Genomic DNA, 25,405 nt, shown 5'->3' on the forward strand with positions numbered 1-25,405 from the left:
CTAATGCTGTATTGGGAGATGCAGTCACAAGACAACATGTGTAAGGGGGAAAGGGTCATGAAGCAAGGACAACTAGATGTTGCTTAAATGAGCTGGTCATAATTTTGCAAGAAACCTTTGTCAAATGGATATTCCATATAGAGTCACCGCTTCTAGGAAGAATTTGTCCAAGGAGAGAAGGGGCAAGCATTTTAAATGGAATACTCTTTCCTGGGTACTGTCTGTCATTTGTAAAGGGTCAGACCACAGGGCTTTAATTTATCTGCACTTCTGGAAATATTACTTGGCCCCTCCCTGTAGCACTGGGAATTTAGAATGCCAATCCAGTCAGTCAGAGGTACTGTCTCCTACTAGAGCTAACACATTTAGCCCTGCTAAGGTTCTGCTTGTGCCCTGGGGAAAACTAAGACAACTGGTGGTATTTGAAGATGAGGCACCTACAGTAATGGCCAGGGCACAAAGACTACAAGAACATTTTGAGTAAACCACTCCATTTAGACGGAGGACAAGTGATCAGAGTCCAGTGGAAAAATAACATCGATTGTTTCTGGAGAACTGCATAGATTGGTTCTGGTAAAGTTCATTTCTTGCACTACCCAGATCTGCTTACACCTCTATGTAAAAGGACACAATGCTTTCACTTCTACCCTGAGGGAGAGGTGCACATCTGGGTCTTCAAAGAGTAGCCAACCATTTTCAATCTCCTAAAATCATTTAAATAGGCTAAGCAAGCAAACAACATTCTATAATGTTGAAGCTGGTCCTCGAACAATATTATTTTTTTCTCCTCATTCTGCAGTCAACTTGAGACTTTTCTTGACCATGATGTTGACCAGTTTTGGTTGTTCGCCTGGGGTGGTAACCTAGACTTTTATCACTTATGGTCTAATCTCTTAGTTTCCTTGCCATTTTGGGGGCTGTGTTTCCTGTAATTTTCTATTCACAGCCACAACTGAATCCTGGAATACCAGGAGATGTTCCTGTAAATCTCCTGGTCCAGATATACCCCTCTTTGTCCAAATTATATAATACCAACCTCAGCTCCTTATGGAAATCATCTATTAACTCAGTGAAAATAGTAGCTCCTTTCTTTTCCTGCTGGTCCACTGGTGGTGACCAGATGGCAATAACAGCTTCCAATCTAGTGGAAAATTTGTCTGTATCTGCTGGCAGAGGTGTTCTGTCCCACCTTGAAAACCAGGACATGTAACTATTTGGCAGAGATTAATTTTTCAGAGATTGAAAACTTTAATTCTGCAAGAGAGTTACTGATAGTGATGGCAAGAAGGCTCAGATATGCTTCCTTCTTTTGTTCCTAGACCCTAGCTATTGGGAATATATCTCTATATCTCACTGGTAAGTATTATACTGCATCCTGGAGGGCAGCAGTGGAACCCAGAAAATATTGTCCCTGAGCTGACAACTTAACTGAGCTGTTCAACCAATGGCCATTCTACCGATCACTACTCCTGGGTAATGCAAAGTCCATGAACCCTATATTCATGAATCCATTTTCAGACCTCCTTGGGTTAAAATAGTTTCTTTTTCTGAGATAATATTATATGCGATATCATGTTGATAACTCAGACATTCTGTAAATCCTTGGATGACTTCCATCATGACAGGCAAACCCATATCTACATATGCATTGATTTTGATTAGAAATAATTTTTACCCTCTCCAAGGTCCAATGCAATCAACTTGTTTCCAGGAAGCTACCTAATATAACAGACAGTGGTGTCATTTTGAGGACTCAAAGCTGGACCCAGAAAATGAGATTGAACATCAGTGGTGATGATAGGTAGATCAGCATTGGTGAGCAGAAACTCCTGTTGTTGAGCCTATGTGCAGCCTGTAATCATGGTTCTGTGTTCATGGGACTACAACTCAAACACTATTGTGGCTGAGAGGCTGGTTGACAGCCATAGATAGTTCATGCCAACACCTGGTTGTTGGTAACCTTGTCTGCAATGGTTATTTTCTGGTGGATAAAACTGTGAATACAAAGGTCTATACATTTTTTATCTTTTCCCATGGGTATATCCATGTGATACTTGGGACCCTCCTATTACCAAATTTCCTTTCAGGCCCTTAACCAACCTATTAACCATTCATTTTTTTGCCTTGGCATCAACGTATATGTGTACATCACTCCTCCCTCCATACTAAGTGGACAGTCAAGCGTGTTGATTGACCACCGGGAGAATTATTGCCATTCCCCCTTGTCCTTCAGGGCCATTTCTGATAGGATATAATGAGACAGTCAACCCAAATATGTGCCAGAACTGAGTATTTTCCTTTCACTATGTTGGATGTAAGAAACCCAAAAGGAATCCTCCCATGAGGCTATAACTGAGTTGAAGCAAAAGCATCACTGCAACTGAGATAGGTGATTTATAATTTATTTGTCCATGTAATATAATTATGCCTTCTATATTTGCCTTAGCTAGTCCTCAGTTCACCATTCCCAGCCTACAACGTATGGTACTGTTCTTGCCTGGCTTTATGAATTAATGTATCCCCAAACTCCCAGTTTATTACAGGTAGTTCAAGTTGCATGTCTCCTTAGTATCCCATGATCTGTTGTTCAGTCTCTAATAGGCCCCACTAACATGCTGGGAGCCATTATTTCAGAGGGTCACAGTTCTCTGCCACAGAGGTCTTGGTTCAGGGCCTTAATGGACTGGATCAACTCTTTAGCAATTGTGGAGGTGTGAGATGTGCCAAGTTGCCTTTTACCTTACTGAGGGTGTTCCTGCCTTCTTCCAGACCACTGGGACCTGAAAACTCCCCTGCAAGCTTTGTAGGGTTTAATTTCTACCTTTTGTCACATTTTATTAGGGTTTGTTAGGGTTTTTCAGTTTAATTGCTGTTTTCTTCTTATTAGGCCCAAAATGATGTCATCAATAATAGTGGACCAATGCAATATTGTAGGTTATGTCAAAAATAATAAAAGAGCCTGAAAACTATGTTATGAGGGGACAGCAGAGTTAACCTAATCCTGAAGAAAGACAGTAAAAAAGCATTGCTGCCCTGACCACTGAAGGAGAAATTCCTCATACCAAATGATATTTGTTGTGAATGATCTGCCCCAGTAATGATTCTACATCTCAGAGCAGCTGTGATTGTACCTGTCACCTGGATAAGTTTATGGTAGTGCAGCAACATTCACTGTGATCAACCAAGTTATGGCAGAAGTCAAGCAGGTGAATATTGGATAATATTGGAACCTCTACTCGCACCTCTTTCAGGTGCTTCATAGTGACACTAATATCTGCAATTCCTCTCTGGATATAGTATTTTTTTTCTAATTTTCTATCTTGGTCGTGGTAGAGGGCAGCTCAGAAATCTCTATTCTCTCTCTCACTATAATGGCCTTGCTCCACAGGCCAGAGAACCAGTGTAGAGAGTTTCCTAACTGCTAAGCTTTCAATTATATATTTGGGGCCTAGGAAAACTGTCACATAATGTGGCCAAATAACCAAAGGACCAACTGGAAAAAAACATTTGGCTAACATTTCGTTTATTATCCAGCCTTCATAAACCCCCACCTTATTCAGAGAATTATCATGACATTGTTGGTTCCCTGGTATCAGTATCATGTCAGGCCAAAATCTTGGAAAACCTAGAAAGCTCTTAGAAAAGCACAATTATTCTAGAAATTTTCCACAAATCTCTTTGGGGAAATAATGTAGGAACATTTACTTTATATACATAACAACACAGCAGTGTTTTTGAAGGTCTTTCCACAAGGGTTCTTGGGCTCCCATTCAATCAATGAACTGTCTCAGTAAACTGACAAACTGTAGACAAGGTGAGGATTCCATCATGCCAGGTGATATCAAATGGTCTGTGTCATGGTCATGTTCATATGTCAACTTGGCCAAGTGGTGGTACCTATTTGCTGGTTGGACAAGTGCTGGCCTGTCTGTTGCAATGAGGATATTTCATAAAATTAAATCATGATCACGTCAGCTGCATCCACAGCTGATTCCATTTGTAATCAGCCAAGGGGAGTGTCTTCTGCAGTAAGTGATGTTTAATCTAATCACTGGAAGCCTTTTAAGGAGGATTCAGAAGAGACAGGTTCTCTTCCTGCTTTGTCCAGCGAGCCTCTCTTGTGAAGTTCATCCAGACCCTCCATTGGAATCATCGGCTTCACTAAGCCTGCCCTGTAGATTTTGGACTCTACGTTCCCATAGTTATGTGAGACACTTTTATAAATTTTATATTTGCAAATGTTTCCTGTTGATTCTGTTTCTCTAGAGAACCCTAACTAATACAATCTGCTAGCAAGATTTCTTCTGTTTTTATCATTATGCAAATGGAGCAGACTCTGGCTAGCTGTCCATCTATGTGCCTGTGATAGCCATTGCTCTAGTTCTCTGTAGACTAAGGCATCTTTATCACTACTCTGGCTATGCTGTCCATTTCAGCAATTACATCTATCTTGTCTTTGACAGTCACATCCAGCCACCTGGCCTGCCATTTAAGAATGCTGTCAACCCCATTTATATCTAGAATCCCAGGTTCATGGAGACTTTTCCCTAAAAAGACAACCACCAAAATTCTTCTCAAAAATGCATTCATCATTGTTCTATAAAGGCAAAATTCCTAGGATCCTACCTAGGAATATAGCAGGGAGTAGTTTCGTAGGGTTTATATACTATACCCTTTCTAACATTTCTACACCCCCTCCCCGTGTCTTCTAATCCCTTTCTCAATACTATGTTGAATATTCTGAAATCTCTATCTCATTTACCATGAGTTATCATTGTAGCTGATCTTCAAGGAGTCATCCAAGCAAACTACTATGACCAGCCTCAGGTTCACTTGCCAAATATTGAACTATTAGTGTGTGGGTAAGTGCCCCAGTGTCAATGCACTCTCTTATATCTGGATTGGATTCCATCCCCCTGGTTTAATCACTTCAAAATCTATGTCTGTGCATCTCCCCTCAGTCACCACCAGTATATATAAGCCAGGGCCTGTGAATGTGCTCTTTATTCTCGGGGCAATGCTTCTTATTGACCTGGAGTCAAGGAGGGTCAATGGGGGTAAATTTTAAAAGAAACAAGTATCACCTTGCTTCATTCAGATGTGGGGAAACTTCTTTAGCAAAGGAAAGCTGGGTTATTCTACCATTGAGAAGGATTTAATGGAATTTGAAGGTTCAAACTCTGAGTTTCATAAACTAACACTGCATCTTATATCTCAGAGTCCCACTATTTCCAACTCAGAGGCTGTGTATTCAATCCATTTTTGTAGCTATGTCATATTTAGGATCAGACCCTAGAGCTAATTTTTAGTGCAGAACATCCTGTGTACCAAAAACTACAAATTTTCTTTGGAGCTGCAGGAGAAGACTCTGGATTTCAAACGTGCATTAATTTAACTTCCAGTGTTATCAAAAGCCAACATACCAACCAAAGTAATATAGTTATCATTGATCAAGCGAATTAACTGCTTGATCTTGCAATGCTTTGTCTCCCACCAGCACCTCAACACAATTTCCTATAGGTGAAAGCTTTTATAATTATGAATATCATAGGGTTATTACCACCCCTCTTTCTACCAGCAATGGGGGGTTCTATTGTCTTCTCAGGTGAACTGTTCAATTCCAGATTCCCATCCTGACGTTCAGCTTTTCAGGTACCTTCCAGGTGCTAAGTGCGATAACCTAGGTTGCTTAGAAAATTAGACCTTGAAATACATCTAGAATGTGAATCTTTATTGGGAGAAAACAATCCCAGGGAAATAAAAGCATCCTCCAAGAGTAAGGGATAAAGGAAATGAAGCAAGGAAGAAAGGAAAGTAATAGCAAGTCAGTGTGTTACCAAGTTGGCAAAAGTTTTACCAGGAAGCAGTTGCTTATTAAATCCTGTCTTATTTGGTCAAATTTTCCCACAGGGCATTAACTCTTCTGTTATTCCAAGTGTCTTGTTTTGTTTTGTTTTGTTTTGTTTTGTTTTTGCCTGACCTCTCCAGGTAGCTGCTGAGATGCCAGAGAATCCTTGGGTTTGGTTGATTGCAGACAAAAGGGTGGGACTTTTGTTTCTGGGGCAGAGGGTGCTTTGGAGGCTTTGCCAAAGCCTAGCACTTGTCACTCGGTGTCAACCAGAGGTGTTTAAAGCTGTGATAAAATAAAAGCTGGTGTCCAGGTCTTGTGAGCTTGGGAATGGCCTGCATGGTCCCTGGGCCATCCCAGTTGGGAAGCAGAGGGGGTGGACAAAGTCACAGAGGTTGAAGGGACTGAGTGAATATGGGAAAGTGCACAAGCCACATTTGGTGAAAGAGCCCTCCCTCATTCAGTAAATTTCTACTCAATGATGCTAATCAACACCTTAGTGATTTGAAAAATGGGCTCCTGACAGAAGCATTGATGACTCAGAAGAAGCTAAAGAACTAGAAAAAACAGGACCTAACACAAAATAAAGAAATTCTAATTCACCAAAGACTTGAAGTAGCAAAATAGCAGGTAGCAATATTTTTAAAATGGAAAGATATTACAGAAACCTTCCCAAAATGGAAGTTGGGCCATTATTAAAACATCTTTGACACTCCCACTGTATACTAAAAAATACCAAAAGGCACAGGTAAGATGTAATGATAATTTTCTGGAGGCAAACTGGGAACAGGAGAAGTTTATTGCTCAATTGCTAGGTTATTCTCTACATTCTGAAAATAGTTCTACTTTGTCTTTTGAGATTCTAGATCTTCATAGGAAAGTAATTGCTTCTGTTGAATCACCCATTTTCTGGGGACAAGTATCCATCTTATGAAAATTTTTTTTTCTTTAACTATGAGTTCATCACTGATAACAATAACATAATGTTTAAAATCTCCCCTACAGGAAATTTGAAAAGGAACATCACTTTTCTTAGCCAAAATAGCAGTCTCAACACAGGGGCTCTGCCAGTCATCTTGTGCATATGGAGTTCATATTAATAGTTCATTAAATATTTTATTGTTTCAATAAACATTTGAGTGCTTATTATATTCTTAGCAAAGCAGGGAAAATAACTCCTAGGTTTTTTGTGAGCAGAGAAATAGATGTGGACCAGGGTAGATTTAGGAATAAGATGGAGAAAATGTGGCAGATTATGTATTGGCTTCAGTAAATAAATAAATAAATGGATTAGATAGACAGACAGACAAAACAAAATGTAGTGTTCCAATTTTCATTCCATTTTCCAGAGAGACCGAACCAATAGGAGATATATGTGTTATATATACATTTTATGTCTACATTGTACAATCACACACATACATATATATATATTTATATATGCAATCACACACATATGTAAATATAAAGATATTTATTTCAAGGAATTGGCTTGTGCAATTGTGAAAGCTGCCAAGTCCAAAAATCTATATATAAAAGGCCAGAAGACTGGAAATTCAGCAAGAATTAGTGTTGGCCTTGAGGCAGAATTTCTTCTTCTTTAGAAAATGCCAGTTTTTGCTCTTATGTCCTTTCAACAGAATGGAAAAGTTCTACCTATATTAGCAAAAGTAATATCCTTTATTTTTAAAGTCATGTGATTTAAAAGTTAATCATTTCGATTCCCAGAGACTGCCCATGCAAAAAGAAAAAGTTAATCACATCTACAAAATAGCTTCAAAGCAGCACCTGGATTAGTGTTTGATTAAATAACTGGATAGAATAGCGTAGCCAAGACGATGCATAAAACTGACCATTGTTAGACACATCCAACTAGTCTCCTTAGTTTTTTCCTCTAATATTTTCCATTTTGAAATAAATGCCTAATTTTTATTAAACTAAATACCTCCTCCTCATGATTAAAAATAAAATAGCACAGAAGAGCTTAAAATGAAAAGCAAGATGCCCTTGACCACCACTTCCACCCCAATGCCACTTCAATCAACCACTTTTATCTTCAGGAGGATGTTCTTCAATCTCTAGCCCATATTCTTACATGACATTAATTGATTCATTAATTTTGACAATATCTATTGAATTGCTGCTATAATAGATGTGTGGATGTATAGAAAACCACCTCCATCTACACACCCACTTCCTAAGTTTAACAGTTAGTATCGTTATTTTTAGTTCAGCAATTAATTTTTTATGTAACTCAAAATAATCTACTCAAGCTGTTTCTTGAGCCATTGATGGTTGATAGGCTTTCTTGAGTGCCTATTTTATAGGATAAAATTAATACAGTTCCTCCACCCCAACTTTCCTCCCCACCAACATGTCTCAACTTCTGTTACCTATACCTTCATGTTTATATTGTCACGATATCTTGGCCAAGTTCTTTGGAATAATCCTTTTTTTGTGTGAAATTCAGGACCCTACAAGGCAAAAAGAGAAATTTTTTTTTTTTGTAATTCAAGTTAGACTTCTGTTCACTTGACCTAGAACCCTTTTTTTTTTTTTTGTAATTCAAGTTAGACTTCTGTTCACTTGTTTTTGTAATTCAAGTTAGACTTCTGTTCACTTGACCTAGAACCCTTTTGTTTATACAGTTCGAACATGAATTTAGTAGACTTCCCATCTATTGTATTTCTAGGTACCCCATGATTTACTAACCACTGCCACAAATCTCTGTGAGTCATATAATTTTGCCTCCTGCTTTGAGTTTGTTGTCTATTATAATAGTCACGTCCACCCTATCTTTGGCGATTAAGTGCTGCCACCTGGCTTCTGCCAAAACTACCATCTGTGGGCTTACAGAAAGCCTTATCCATTGTCATGGTATTCCACACAGCATTACTTCTGATCAAGGAACACACTTCATAGCAAATGAAGTGCAGGAATGGGCACATGCTCATGGAATTCTCTGGTTTTACCATGTTCTCCATCATCCAGATACAGCTGGATTGATAGAACAGTGGAATGGCCTTTTTAAAACTCAATTATGATGCCAATTAGGTGGCAATACCTTGAAGGGCTGGGGTAATGTTCTCCAGGAAGCTGTATATGCTCTGAATCAGCATCTGCTGTACGAGCTGTTTCTCCCATAGCCAGGATCAATGGGTCCAGGAACCAAAAGGTGGAAATGGGAGTGATACCACTCTACTTGGCCAAGTTGACACATGAACCCAACCATGACACATGTCCCCAGAAAAGGATCATTGGAAGTAAAAATTAAAGTATTTATACAATGAGAAATTATTTGATTGTGTGCTCAGATTCTACTGATGGTTTGACTATATATAGAATACATCGGTATTTTAAAGATCATGCATACACAACCTATGAGCATTGATTTTGGTGATAAAAGTCTGTTACCACTCTGATTTGTTTCCCTAGATGGAAAGCCTAGGAATTTGTTTAATTATGTGCTTTGATCCTCATTTGGAAGCCTTTAGGGTTATTTCTTTCCCTAGTATTTTAGTTTCTCAGTTTCTAAAACAAATTCCATACAATGGGTTGGCTTAATGACAGGACTTTTTTTGCTAGAAGGCTTGCTTCCTCCCAGGTCAGTATCTTCTGGCTAGCTAGCAATCTTTGGGGTTCTTTGGCCTTTCCATTCAGTGGGCACCCTTAAGAAAAACATCTTTAAAGTGGGTTCACAACCACAGGACCAGGGGTGGGGGGTGGGGTTAGGGCCTGGAACATGCCTTGTTGAGGAGCATGATTTAATCCCCAATACCTGAATATTTATAAGATTTCTTAGCTATTGCATAAGTATTGGCCTTTATTCTTACAACCTTCTTGGAACTGAATGAGCCCTTTCCATCGAAATACTTCTATCTCCTCTTAGTTCTGGGAGTTGTTCTTGTTCTTTGATAATTTCCTCTTTGCAGTTTTTATGAATTCTCTTTTTGAATTTCTGATTTGAAAGGTTTTGATGTCTTGAGCTGACTTTCTGTCTCGTTCACCTTGATTCTTTTTTTTAAATTTATTTTTATTGAAAAAACAATATACAAGCACAAACATTCTTAACATATGAACATTCCCTACATGGTATACAATCAGTGGCTCACAATATCATCACATAGTTGCATATTCCTCACCATAATCATTTCTTAGAACATTTGCATCACTCCAGAAAAAAAGAACTAAAAAGAAAAAACCCATACATACCATACCCCTTACCCTTCCCTCTTATTGACCACTAGTATTTCCATCTACCCAATATATTTTAACCTTTGTTCCCCCTATTTTTTTCTATACCCCTTACCATTCCTTTTCATTGATCACTAGTATTTCAATCTACTCAATTTATTTTAACATTTGCTCCCCCTATTATTTATTTTTTATCCATAGTTTTCCTCATCTGTCCATACCATAGATAAAATTGCTTATCTTGATTTTTATCATTCCCATCACTATATTCTTTGTTCTTTGGGACTATTTTCTTGATGCTCTTTTCCATAATGCTAGCATTGTGTCAGTATCATTGACTTCCTTGTGTGAATTGAATTTTAGCAATCACAAGGCTGAGGTCTTTGCTATTTTTAGATAATACATTTTATACCAACCATTCTTTTCTTATAGATGTCGTATGTTATCAAATATCTCTGGAAATAATAACTAAAGGGAATTTTGTTTTTAATTTTTTTTATCTGATATCTATTCTCTTTTAGTTGTTTAGTTTGTTTATCCTAGTCTTCTTTCATACTGCAGACTTTCCTCAAACATTTCATGCCCGTTGGTTGTATTTACATGTTTAAGAATGAGTAAATAAGAAGGCCAAATCAGAGCACTGTGTACCTGGGTAGAGGATTTTGACTGGCAGAGAGCCAGTCTGCAGATGGACCTTCTCCTCCTCCACTCTGAGGGCTGCAACAGGAAGTCTTTGATGTTGCGCCCTGGCATCCATGTAGATGGTTTAGAAGTCCTCAGATAGTTCCTTCACTGTCTTTAGAGAAGAAATGTCTTCTTCTACCCTTGGAAGTAAATACATCATGGCTGCTCCCCTTTCTGAGTGGAGAGGCTCATACATTCTTGCAGGTGGGAGTGGGGATAGAAATCCTCATAACAACTTTCACTTGCTGCCTCTCTCTTCAGTTCCACCTCTCACTCTGCGTCTCTGTTCTATGTGCTATATCTGAGTCCAGGGCTCTCTTGGGTCTGGGGCCTGGAGAGGAGTTCAGCACTGTTATTTGCTAACCCCCTCCATGTGTCATCTGGACTGTAGATTCTACTGCTCTGCTTGCTGATCCCACAAAGTTCCATTCAGTTTACATCATCGAGATACTTGCTAACATCTCTCATCTACTGAAATTCATTGTTCTATCATCATCATTGCTGTTTTTATTGCTCTTAGTTCATACTTTCCTTATAGATTTATCATCATTTTAAAAGAATTTCAAGAGAAAGAGGACAACATGTGCTGCATCAACCATCCTGAATCTCAATTCCAGCTATCCTAATAAAACAGTACAATCAAATTAATTGTGCATTTTTTTTTGGTATTGAGCAAATGGATTGGTCAATCAGTCAATAATTCTTCCACAGAAAAGCCATAGAAAATGTAAAGACAGGAAACAAATTCTAAAGAATTATGTGGACTACCAAACTAACTGGACTACTAAAAAAAAATTCCATCTGGGGAGGAATGGTTACAGGTAATATTTGTTCTTGCCGTGGGTTCACTGCTTAACCCTTTCAATCTAATCATACATTTTATTTGTTATTTTTGTCCATTATACAAAAGAATCAACTATATTATCTTGATGTGACATGAAAATTCTGTGATTCCTTATTAATCCCAAAATATATCCCTTTACACACCAGTGATTGCCACTAATTTTAGGGGAAATCGAAACAATGCTTTATGAAGAGAAAAAAGATACTATGCTATCTTGTGGGTTGGCTTGCATGTACAATTTCAATCACGCTAGTTTCTGAGAGTCCAATCATCTGTAATTTAGCAGAGATAGTACTGTTGGAGCCTTTTGCTGGCTCCATTTCTCTTACTTTTGAGAGTGCTTGTCTACTTGATAGAGAAAAAAAAGAAAAGAAAAAGACATTTACCTGCCTTGTTTCATAAATTCAAATGAGCAGACAATGCTGTTTGATTTTTTTTCCCCCACTTTCGTGATGGGAGTCAAAGGTATGATGACACCCAGCTATATTTTCAAGCAACCAGCAGTACAATCATAAGCAAATCTTCTTAGACTGCCAATTTAGTTCTAACTTATGTCTGGTGGCCATACAGTGTGATAAAACAGAAATGTGTCCCTGAAATTGGTCTGTAGTTTGGGCAACCATAATGCTGGTAGATAAATTTTCTATCTCCCCCAACCTCCTTCTTTCTTTCTTCTATGTTTTGCTTTGTTTTATTGTTTAATGTAATGATAGGAAGAAAGTCACCTTGACTCAAAACCCAAATGTGGGCCGTGTTTAATGAAGCGCTTGAAGAGGTGGTGGAAGGTTGGTCATGAACTCTTTATCCCCTTAATACCCTCCCTACGTTTCCCACCTCCTGTTCGCAGTCCATAGCATTATTATCTTGACTAATTATATGGGACTGTGCTTCCTACACTGTTTCAGAGAAGAGAAGGAGAGGAAAGATGGAAGTAGATTGAATTGGTTTGAGGTGATTAAAAGTTGAGTCTATTATTTGAGGTCCTCAAAAAAAAAATCCTACAGGATATTCACTCTTTTTTGCTTCTTCCTTTCCCTATTAAACTAAACCACATCAATAAATAGTCACCCTCAAAACCTTCTGAAACAATAAATCAGAAAAAAAAGTTGCTTTAAGGTAAGAAAAACAATTGTCAGGTTTAGGAGATAAGAAAATGTGGAGAGTAAAGACTCAGCAGATCAGCCCTATGTATTAGAAGTCTCCATCACTTTTTTGTTTGCATGGGCAGGTACTGGGGAGCCATCACTTTATTTTTATGATTCCCATTTGGAAATGGCTTTACACCACTCCCTACCCCAAATCAGAAATGCTGTGGAGACATTCTTTATAGGTGTAGATTTTTGTTTTAAAATGTTTATTGTAATACAGTATTTTATATATGCATATGTATAAACTATGCATGTGTCATGCATGTAATATATAACGTTTTTCTCTGTGACCATCAGAAAAGTTAATAGAAAAGCTGTTACTTTAAACTGTTTATGGTAGTTAGTTTCAGTTGTCAACTTGGCCAGGTGAAGGCATCTAGTTCTGTTGCTGAGACATGAGCCAATGGTATGTAAACCTCATCTGTTGCTGATTACATCTGCAGTCGGCTAGGAGGTGTGCCTGCTGCAATGAATGATGTTTGATTTAATTGACTGGTGCTTAAAGGAGAGAGCGCAATGTAGCACAGCCTGAGCAGCTCAGCTTACCTCATTCAGCACTCGCAGCTCAGTCCAGGACTTTGGAGATGAAGAAAGAAATCACCCCGGGGAAAGTTGCTGGAACCCAGAGGCCTGGAGAGAAGGCCAGCAGAGACCATCCTGTGCCTTTCCACATAAGAAAGAACCTCAGTTTAAAGTTAGCTGCCTTTCCTCTGAAGAATTAATGAAATAAGTCCCCTTTTATTAAAAGCCAATCCATCTCTGGTGTGTTGCATTCTGGCAACTAGCAAACTAGAACATTGTTAGTATGTATGACGACTGTGATAATGCAGGAAAAGAAAAGCTTTTATTTATATAAAATAAGAGCCATCTATCAGGACAAAAACCAAGAAAAGAAAAGACGGGTGGAAAGGCCAATTAGAGAGATGGAGAAATAAAACTTTCACAATGGATGTAGAGTTACTCAGCTAAAAACTGTAGTCTGGGATCCTGGGGTTATATTTTTATTACCATTATCTTCAGCAGAGCAATTTTATGAGTTACATTCCCCTCTGAATTCTTAGCGGAATACCCCTACCAACTCATCAATCAAGAAGGTCCAAAAAACAGTCTTAATTTAAAGGTAGTTGGTGGGAGATAACTCATTTTTCACTGATCATCAAACTTAAGATGTCACATACATGCCTTCAGAAAGGTATTTTGCCCTTCCCCTTCTCCTTCCAACCTCTTTTCATTATTATTGCTATGTCCAGAGAGGTAAAAAATAAAATGTGTTTCCAGAAGCCACTGGCTATCACCTTTGTCCTCAGTTAATCTCTAAATAATCTTGGGGAAAATTCCCAGTTATGGAAAAATAGCTAGGAGACTTTAATTAGGTTCCTAATATTCAAACCTATGTTGGAGAGCAGCAGCATGCTTGTGGAACCTTCAAGTCAAGAAGGGGCGGCTTTTTTGTTTTTTCAAAAACATTAAAAATTTCTTGTCTGACACTCCACACTTTCCATGGAGGGTCTGAAGCAGGAACCAGTACATGTTTCATAGAACATTATGATTAACTTCTGTGTGTTACAACTAAAGCCAGAAGTCATGTTCCGATACCATTTTTCTTATCCTTTTTTAATTGTATAATATATATACAAAGCAAAGAAAGAAAAAGCAATAGTTTTCAAGGCACTCAACAAGTAGTTACAGGACAGATCCCAGACAACGTCATATTAACGGGAGCTCATTTCACAAATGCCTATAGAAATATAGAGATATTTTCACATTAGATTTATGGAGTCTATTTTTGCATGTATTGTTATTCTATGCATTCATATTTAATATTTTCTTCCTTTTCTTTTTATTATTGTTCCATGGAGAGAGTTCTAGAGAAAAATAACTTTTTTTCCTGAGAATTTCACTTTCTATAACTCTTCTTTTCATCACTCATCTTTAACCTTCTGGGTAATCCTTGTTTTAGTCAATGACTCTCACTGCTTGCTTTTGGCTAAAAAGATTAGAGTCGTTCAGTGTTTCTCCCACCTGTGAACTGAATCATTTTTCAGATTCACCAGTTGAGCCTACATCTTAACTCTATGAAGCCATCTATTGCTGGGAAACTACTTCTACACAAAACCCTTGCTTAGGGTCTAAGAAAATTCTGATTTGCCTTTCTTTGCAAGCCCCTACTTGTGTTTCTTTTTATCATGTAGGTTATTAATAAGTTTTCTCCCATTACTTTTTTGTTTGAAGTCAGACAAATTAACAGGCTCTGCAGATAAGCTGGGGAAATTGTTAACAACTACTTTATAAAGTCAGAAGTTGGAATGGTGCAATAAGAATGAGCACATTCTGGAGACCCAGTATCAGTTCTCTTCTTTTCTTCTTCTACTTGCTGATAAGCAGGACTGTCTGATACCCCAGTATCACTTTTAGCTAGAGATGCCCCTGTGACAGAGTTCTGACTAATTAAATGAAAGTGGAAGTCCTCCAGTAAAGATTTTCCAAGCAGAGAGACTCAGCCTTCCTTTTGCCACTTTACCCTTCTTGTCATTCGCTAAAGGAACAAAGATTCAAAGCCTAAAGTTTCAGCAGCTGTCTTATGCTCATGAAGACTAAATTGACAAACTAAGGAGATGGAATATATAAGCAGCAGCTGCATCGGCCCTGGAATGCTTGTCTTGATTTTTTTACAGGAGAAAAAAATAGAGCCCTTATTTATTTAACCCACTATAAGTAGGATTTCCTGTTATTTATAAATAAACACTTTTCTTACTGGTATAGGAAATAGGATTAAGTATTTGCATGGCAAGTGACATAAAAAAAAAAAAAATCCTGCCTAACTTCGTTTCAAAAAGGGAGAAGTCTTTTTTTGAAGCAATTTAGCAACCAGAAACAAGTCAGAGAGTGGTGTTGTATAAGGAACCTGCCTTTCCTTGGGGCATACAACTCCCTGAGGTGAAGCAACATTTCTGAACCTGTCAAACCAGTCTCCCTTTACCTCCAAAGCACTTAGTCTAACTAGTGTAGCAGAGAATTAAAACACATTCTCATACTGACTTACAGAATTGACAAGCTCACCTATTAGCATTTTATACCTCTGTGCCAAGCCCCTATAATGTTATAATCACACATCTGAGTAGCTTTCTGGATAAGGCAGAGGTGTTTCTTAGAGAACATCAAAATTTCTCATGAGAAGTGTTTTTATTTTTAAGCACAAAATAACAGATGCTTTAAGTGCCTTTATTTCTTCTTTAAGTAATAGCAAATTATATTGTCCATTTAAAAGAAAATGGCACTGTGCTTTAACTTGGTAACTTTCTTTTTGTTAAGTGATAATAACTGTTTCCTTCTTTTTCTTCTTGGAGAGTCTTCCTAAGAGTCTTCTCTTGGGAAGTGTCTTCCCCCCCAATAAAAGAAGTTCAAGTTTATCTGCACATTATCATTCTGAGCACATTACTAATCTTATTTTAGATTGTCCTTATGATAATTTTAGTCACTGACTATGTAATAAAGAGTATGGCCTTGCCCAAAGAGAAGATCTAGTCTTTGTCTTTGACTTTTAGGAGGTAATGTTTGGGCCCTTGGAATGTCATATGATAGGAGTGTCTGCTTCCCCAGAAGATTGGGTGTTAAACAAATCATCTAACATTCTGATTTAGGGTGGGGAGTGGCCCCCCACATATATGGTCTTAGGTTGAGGACTGATCATAGCAAAAAGACCAACCATGTGACTTAGGGTGGGAGCTTTGGGTCACACAGTGGCAGTCAACCTGGAGACCACAGTAATCACATGGACAATCAGGCTTACGTGATGAAACCCTCAAAGAAACTCTGGACACTGAAGCGCGGATGTGCTTCCATGGTTTGAAATGCTCCATGCACACTGTTCACTCATTGAAGGGAAGAGTGTAACACATCCTGACTCCGTAGAAAAAGGCCAATCGTAGCTCCAAATTTGGTACATCTCCTAGATCCTGCCCTGTGTACTTCTTCCCTTGGCTGATTTTAATCTTTATCCTTTCCCTGTAGTAAACCATTACTGTGAGTTGAGCAGTTTTCCATGAGTTCTGTGAGTCCATCTAGTAAGTTATCTAAATGCATGGTGGTTTGGGGAACACATCAAACTTGTAGTTAGTGTTGGAAATGAAGACAGTCTTAAGGACTGTGCCCTCAAACTCGGTAGTCAGCTAAAACTCCTCACACTGACACATAACAATGCTTCCATAAGCCTGTTGGTCTGGTACAAAAGTAAGTCTTTCACTTTTACAAATTCCTGTGAAAATTCCAAAAATACACCTATGCTAGTCTTTAGAGCTTTTGAAAAGATGGATCCAGTTTCCATTTCATTAAAAAAGACCCTGTATCATTCATATAAAATACTGTCTTTAACAGGAAATCTATCTTAGTGATCTCTTTACCCAGGTAAGTCCCTCCAGAAATTAAAATTGGAGCTACTCTGGGAAGTTGAATGAATGCCTGGATTCTCTTAAAATAAAATGTTTAGCAGGCATTGCAGTGGAGGGTAATTCATATCTTATTTCTGATATATATTTGAAAAGCACAAAGCTTATCAACTGCTGACTGCAATGGGAGTGGGGAGGTAGTACTTGGCTTCAGTTTGCCTTGAATCCATTAGCATTTATTCAAAGTGAATGTGAGCTGTTTCAATAAAACTAAGGAGTCATAGAAATACTTAAGAAGACATTTTTCAAGTGAAGTCATACATTAGAGAAGTAGATAATTACAATTAACATACTATTTACAAAACTGGCCTTATCTAGTGAGTGATGCAAGTGCCCTGAGGACCTGGTCAGACAAGGTTTTGTTTCATTTCATCTATATATTTGAAATTAATGCATGTTTTTCTTCATTATTTTCTAATTGATGCTATTTTAATAATAGCTTCCTACCTACCCCTCCTCCCTATTCAACTCAGTTAATAAAGTTTTGCCAGTTTTATTAAATTACTTGCAGTTTGAAGTCATTAAATAAAACATTAGGTAGATGCATATGGATGCGTTTGTGCTTTATTTACATGAGCTCTTTGATGTGGCTATCAATAAGATGCATCAGTTACTTCCTCTGTATTGTCACATCAATCCTTCACTGCTTCTGCTCTCGTACTGCCCCTCATACTTGGAGACAGAGTCCCTTGTCCTCCTGGCTGTCCTCTTGCTTCTAGCCCCTCTACTCCAATTCTTTTTGTATTGTCACCATCCTAGAACCTTGCTTCCAACATGTATTCAACTTACTAAAAATATTATCCTCATCTCAGTGTCAACATTATGTATTTCAAATTCCTTGGATTGGAAATCTTGGTCCCTCCGCATCTGATCCCACCCAACACGTGCACAGCAGTTTCTCTGCATGTATTTTGCATTCTGCTTCCATGCTTTTATTCTCCTCAGCTTTCTAAATTCTTCTTGTCCTTTCCAGATAAGGATATCCTAGGCACTCTCCAGACCTTTGCCCCGGACCCTCTTCCTCTGGGAAATCTTCTCTGCTTGCTTTGATTCAGGATAAGAACACTCACCTTTGAACTTCTGTAAGAATCACTGAGGTTAGGAGTAGATTTTTCATGATGAGACTGATTCAAGTCCTATATTTGTCACTTGATGTGACCCAGGAAAGTTTATTGTCCTCTGCTTAAATGGGAATAATAATAATAATAACAACAACAATGATATGCATGGAGTGTTCTTTGAACAATATGTGATATAAGGAGCAAAATCAATAAATGGTAGCTATGGTTTTGGTATTTTTTTTTTTTTACTTCTCTAGTATTGTTGGTTATATTTATCTGTAGATGACTCATCCTTTCATCTAGATGGCTCACTGACTGAAGGCAAGGGGTCTTCCTACGTTTCTTTGGGCTCCTAGTAGCACCTGGCAGGCACATTGCTCAATGTGCTCACTAAGTATCAGTGGATGGGCTGAGCTTTCATGCTCAGTGTCAACAGTCGTCAGCCAAGGATACCCCATGAAAACTGGCAAAAAGTCATGTTTTTGTAAAGTTGGGATGAAATGAAATCTTTTGGTTCTCACCTCATAAATATCTGCAAAATGAAAGGTATATGTCCAAGGCAAGAAACTGTTATTTTTCAACTAAATTCTCCAAACTAAAGTTGAGTAGTTTAAAATAGCTGAAGAAATGAGGGGATCTATTTTGAACTCATTTTATTTTATTATCTCATCTTGTCTATCAAAAATATGTTTACCCAAAGCTCCTTAATAGGCAGGTTTTACATAATAAGATCTGTACTATTGCTGGAATATATAACATAGGCAAATAGCAATAAAGCCTATTAAAGAGACTTTAAGAAGTAATACCAATAAATCAGAGCATTTCAAATTATAATTCTATTGTGCATGTAATAAGTATCACTTTGGGTTACAAGTCATGACAAATAGTAATACCTTATGTGGAAAAATTAAGACGAAATAAACTCTTTGGACAAGAAAATGTTGCTATGGAAGCTTTAAGTCTGCTTATGAAGTTTCCATTGCCTTCCCAAACTTTTTGCATTTAACTTTCATTCAAATTTTTATTTAAGATAAATGAAAAAGACCTTCTACTGTTGAGACCTAATATATGACAATCGCAATCTATCCTCTAGCCTTCTAAGATCCCGTAAATAACTTGTCCTGTGTGCTGCTTCACAGCATGAAAACAACCTTAAATGAGTTTGCAAAGTGGGGAGGGGTAGGGAGTGAGGGGCTGGGGTGAGGGCAGAGAGTGGGAAGAGGCAGTGTGTTCAGGTCTGATTTGCATTTCCTTCCATAGTGGGACAGTGGGAGGAGGTAGGAGCTGGAATTTGCTTCACTGAAGCAACCTTAGCACCAGGCCACAGAGTTGAACACAAGTTTTAACTTTTTTAAACACAAATTTAAAGCCATTTTTAAATGCTCCCCCGGCACAGAAGCTATCTGAACCCCCCAAAGTCAGTGCTGTTTGAGACAGCGACAGTGGTGTATCATTGAATTCACACATACATCAGAAGTGTCAGAATTGAGCCTAGAAACTTTTGGCTCTGAAGTTTATAAATGTTATTTATTTTATTCTCCAGGCAGCTTAAATGTAACACAGCCACCTACGTGCCTGCTCTGCTGAGACTTAATGAGGCTTAATCGACTTCTGCGTGGCGAGTCTTATCTGCATTCTCCAGTTTGTGTCTTTGCAGCTGTTGCTGCACCCACACACACACACTCAGTGGCAACTGTCTGGGGGAAATGATTTTCCCTCACTGTAGGTCACCATGGTCTAGCTTCAGGACAGACAGACCCGACTCAGAGGAAGCAGTCACTCTTTGAACAGTATCTTTAATGACGAGCCTGTAGGTGGGACACCAATTTGTATCTGATGTTTGCCATAGTCTCCTAAAATTATTCTAAAAGCCACCAAGCTCCCTGCTTAACTCTTTCCCAAGGTCTGAGAATGAAAACCCTATTACATATAAATGGACAACAATGATTTAGAGGGGCTTTCAATAGAACCATTTTCACGAAGGATGAATTGTTTCCTTATAACAATTGGTACACACAATGTGCCTTGCGCTCTTTGTGACCTTGCTACTTATCTGTGGGAACACTACCTAGGGGAATATAGGGCACCCATGCCACAATTAAGAAGTGGATCCTAAATTTGAATATAACAAAGAGCAACAGCTTGATTTCTGTCTATACTTCCCAAAAGGAAAGAAAATTGAAAATGAGAACATAAAAGCCTTCATGTTCTTATTGGATTCTTAGCCATAAATGACTCTAAAGTCTTACTCCAAATCTTCTAAAATATGCTTCTTAAAAGCTCCCCTAAGAAAATGTTCTGAATTCCTTTATGGGACATGTCATCTATTTCCACAAAACAAGATAGGAGTTATGCAATAAATTAAATTGAATACAACTATATGATTGATAACCATATTGTCTAATTTAGAGGATTGACATATATTTACAGTACTGTATTAGAGTATTTTTCTGCACATATTGATTAAACACATCCCTAAAAAGTGGCATCATTCCTTTGGCCTAGAAAGTTACCTTAATTCATGTTATTAAAAATTAGATGTATCATTTAGGTTTGCAGTACTTCTTCCGGAAATCTAACTGTTTCTAAATGTAAACTCATATTGATTGTTTATGATAATGAGGTAGATCACAATAATACTTAATATGATTGTCTCAAGAAAAGACTAAGTTTGCAAAATCAGTTTCCTGAAGAATTTTTAGTTCTTTCCAGTCCATATGCCTTTTACTTAGATAGTCTCTACCATAAGTAAACAGGGATGCATAATTTTGAATGTAGCAGTATCAGATGGGGAAGAATAATGGAACTACTAGAAACTATTAGAGAACTACTTTTAATCTATATTTTCATATTGGATATACAAATCGATCTTTATTACTAAATTTATGTTCTCACTGTTTTAGTTGCTTGGCTGTGAAAGCAAACAGCTTACAATGGTTTGGCTCAACAATGGGAATTTATTGGCTTATGGTTTAAGGCTAGGGGTAGTCTAAAATCAAAGTATCATTGAGGTGACACTTTCTTCGAGAAGACTGTGGTGTTATAGGGCTGGCTGCTGGTAATCCTTGGTCCTTGGTTTTTCTGTCCCATAGCAATGCACGTGGCAGCCTCTCCTGGCCTCTCTATTCTCTTCTGCGCTCTGCTGACTCTCTGCTTCTGGCTGGCCCTGCTGGTTTTCTATCTCTCTGTGACCTTCCCTAAAAGGTCTTCAGGAATAGGATTAAGATTCATCCTAATTCAGCTGGGCCACAGTTTAACTGAATTAACCTCATCAGAACATCCTATTCACAGGAGTTCACACCCATGGGGATGGATTAAGTTTAAAAACATGTTTCTGGGGTACATAGTTCCTAGCCTCTGCGACACCTTGAGTTCTATTTGCTGATTTATCGTCCTTTCCTATTTCTAGATCACCTCAAGATATATTTATGGTTTCTGTTTCTGTTTTCTCAGCATGTATTCAGTTGTTATTTAAATACTACATGTTGATTAACACCTTAAACCTGTCTGCTACTTAATTCCAGTGAGAAATATCTTATCTGGATCTGTCCCTACTTAGTGAATCAGCCCACTGCCACTCCTAAATCACTTATGATCATTTGCCGACCTTGGTTCTTAAAAGAGTCTTCTGAAAATGCAGACAGAATAGGAGTAAAAACATATTTTAAAAGAATTTTAATTACAAGCTGTTATTAAAGATTTATTTTGACATATATAGGTAAAAGTAATATTCTTAGGGCCTGGATCTATTTTTGAATCAATAATTAGGCAACTCAATCACTAAACCCTACATTGTAAAATGAGAATATTGAGCCAGATCAGACAAAGCATATAAATATAAGATGCATCTCCTACTGCATACCTGCTCAGGAAAAAAAAAACCCAACAAAAACTCAATAGTCTATTAGTCCTGCAACGGATCTCAAATAAAAAATGTAAAGGTATGAATTTAGTACATTTCCTATCTCTGGATTACAGGTTCTCTAATCTTTTCTTCAATATCATTACTCTTTAGTTTCCATGCTATTTAATGACAGCATTGTTTCAAAATTCTGATATTACAAAACAGTTTTCTTCGAATAATCTATCTTGATTATTATAGGAAAGATAGGTAATACATGTAACAGCTTTACAGCAAACAATGATGATGAAAAATGATTACCTAATCAGCATTCAGTTGTTAGCAATTAAAATTGTAATTTTTATAATGTTTTAGTTAACCAACCTCATTGGAAAAATATTAATTACAAACTATTTCATGGAGTAAATTCAGGGACTGGGAATGCAAAATATATAATATAGTCACTTGCCCTTGTTCAAGCAACTCATTTAGCTTTCCTAACAAGCCTATGGGGTTATAGGAATTATTGACACACTTGGGGGGGGGGGGGCAGTGGATGGGCAGGCTCTGGGAATCGAACCCTGGTCTCTGGCATGGCAGGCGAGAATTCTGCCACTGAGCCACTGTTGCACTGCCCTATCAATACAAGTTTACACATGAAGAATGTGAAAGTCAGAAGAGGTCACCTGACATACCCAAGTGACAGAGTTAAGACATGAACATAGTCCTGTCAACTCCCTGGAAATGAAGAGTCAAGGACCAAACTTCTCCAAATAACAAACCAAATTTTAAAAATCTCAACCCCTCGTCTAATTACACATATTCCCCTGCTCTAAAGAGGGCCAGTCCTATTTATCATAGATAACTAGTGAGATAATCAATGTGAGAAATGAGAAAAGCTTCAAAATACTTAAAAATACTGATTATTCTAAGACAGTGTTTCTTAAAATGTGTTCATTGTTTATATTATTTACTACTTATAATTTTCCTTAAAATCTCAGATAATCATAACATTTTCATAAAAACGTTAGTATTTCCAAGTACATATTTTCTCTTAAAAATGATGGAGCTTTCCTAATATGTGATAGGGTAGGAGTCAAGAAAAACAAGTTAACGTAAAAGTAAGTGGAATTTAGGCTAACATGGCAATATTTAAGGGCATTTTGTTTAACCAGAAGGCTCCTCTGTGATTTACACTTCAATCAGAAACCCATGTCTTAGACCATAGCCTTATTCATCTCTCATTAGGTAATTCTTGAAATTCCACTTAATGGACAATTGAGGAAACTGTTATTAGGTAGCAAATGCTGGAGCAACTTACAAATAGGCAAAAACAGTTTTTACCCTGGTGCTGTTGTACTGCATGTCTCATTTATGTCCACGAACCTGGGAAATAAGAAAAGAACTGGATGTGACACATACCCTCTCCTCTACAGTTTCACTTAACCTATATGATATCAACTTTTCTCCCGGAAAATCCCAGGGATATTCTGAACTTATTAAATCACAAGAACTGAAATCTAATGAAAGCATCCTTAAAGATATAGCCACATATTAGTCCCTGGGGAAATAAGCAGGGCCATGCAAAATTACTTTCTTTCCCTTTCTGAAAAAAGAGTATCTCTAAGAAGCCCAAAGGGTCTAATTCCTTGCTGTTTATTATGCTATATTTGAGTCCATTTGTTTCAACGTTCTACATTTTCCAGAATCCCAGCGGACTTGTCACTATTTAAACTTCCCCTCCATGGACTGTTTAATATTTTTGCTGATTTGGAGCAAATATTATTTTGCTTTCTTTCATTCCAAAAGAGGAAAAATTTGATCCCTTAAGTATCACCCTATATGAATTCGGTTTGGGGATTATCATATTTGTCGATGGTGGCTGGACAATGGGATCTGTGCTTTTTCTTTGAGACTATCTGAGCAACATGCTGACAACCTAAGATCTTTGCTGAAACCCTTCTCAAGTGGATGTGATTTCTATCAATATCTTCGATTTGTCCCATATATAAGAAAGCTCCTGAAGTAATATGGCAAAATAATAATGATGATGGTGATGCTGATGATGATAATGGCAAAGGGAAGATAATTTTGAGGGGCAGGCAGGGCAATGGCTCTTTTACAGAAGGGGAAGGGAGGGCTCCTAAAGGACAAGGAAGGAAGTAAAGAAGACTGGTCCATCCAAGGAGCAGAAAGCAAGTTTAGGAGCATGGTCATGTGCAGCTACTTGAAGCACTCTGAGAAAACCAGAGGGTCATTGTTGTTGTTTTTAATTCTTTCTATCATGTTAATTGATGCACATAATTTAATAATGGAAATAAGTGACTTTTATGAAAACAAAAGCAATTTTTTTTTAAATTCCATGGTGTCCTGATCCAACGGTCTCAGCTCTACAGAGAAAGCCATTTTCAAATCATTAAGCTTATTCTTCTTATATTTTCCTCTATGCTTGTAAATATCAATGTTTCTATTCTTATTCCTTCATGTATCAATTCTAGACACCATCTATTGACTTCTGGTAGAAGGTGGACTTAATCCTCTTGAATAATCTTCTTTTCTCCTACTATTATCTTTAAAGAAATGAAGTGATTTCTTTGGTTGGAGTGATAAAATTTGGATTAATCAGGTTATGACCATATTGTCCATCAGTTTATTTATCATGATTATATTTTTCTTCATAAAATTTTTTGGATTTTTGGAAGTTGAAAATATATTCAACTTTGTTTATAATCTCCAAATGTGGGAAAACAAATATCACTCATTTAGTGGATGAATAAACAGAGTGTGATATATCCATATGATGGAATATTACTCAGCAATAAAAAGAAAACAGCCAGCCAACCAAGAAGCAAAGTACTAATACACAACAACTTAGATGATTCTCAAATGCATTATGTTAAGTGAAAAAGCCAAACTTAAAAATCCACATTTTGTATGATTCCATTTATGATTTTGGGAAAAGGCAAAACTGTAGAGAAAGAACATAGACTGAGTGCTGGGATTAAATGGAATGTGGGTTGTGATGGAACTGTTGTCTATCTTGATTGTGATGATAGTTAAATGATTGCGTGCTATTTCAATATATATTCAGATCTTGACACTAAAATGAGTGATTTTACCATATGTAAATAATGCCTGAATTAAAATGAAAAAAAAGCTTAAAAATAGCATAGTCACTTGATGCATAATTTTCCATGTGCTTAACATTTCTTCTTAACACCCTAATATATCTATCAAATAGCAAAAAGTATATATTTTTTCCAAGTATTCAATTCACCAGATAATCTATCATTCATTCTTTCTCCTGGAATCCCACTTCCACTCTCCTTTGTTTTGCTAT

This window comes from Tamandua tetradactyla, chromosome 17 (assembly GCF_023851605.1).
Source record: "Tamandua tetradactyla isolate mTamTet1 chromosome 17, mTamTet1.pri, whole genome shotgun sequence".
Lineage (NCBI taxonomy): Eukaryota > Metazoa > Chordata > Mammalia > Pilosa > Myrmecophagidae > Tamandua > Tamandua tetradactyla.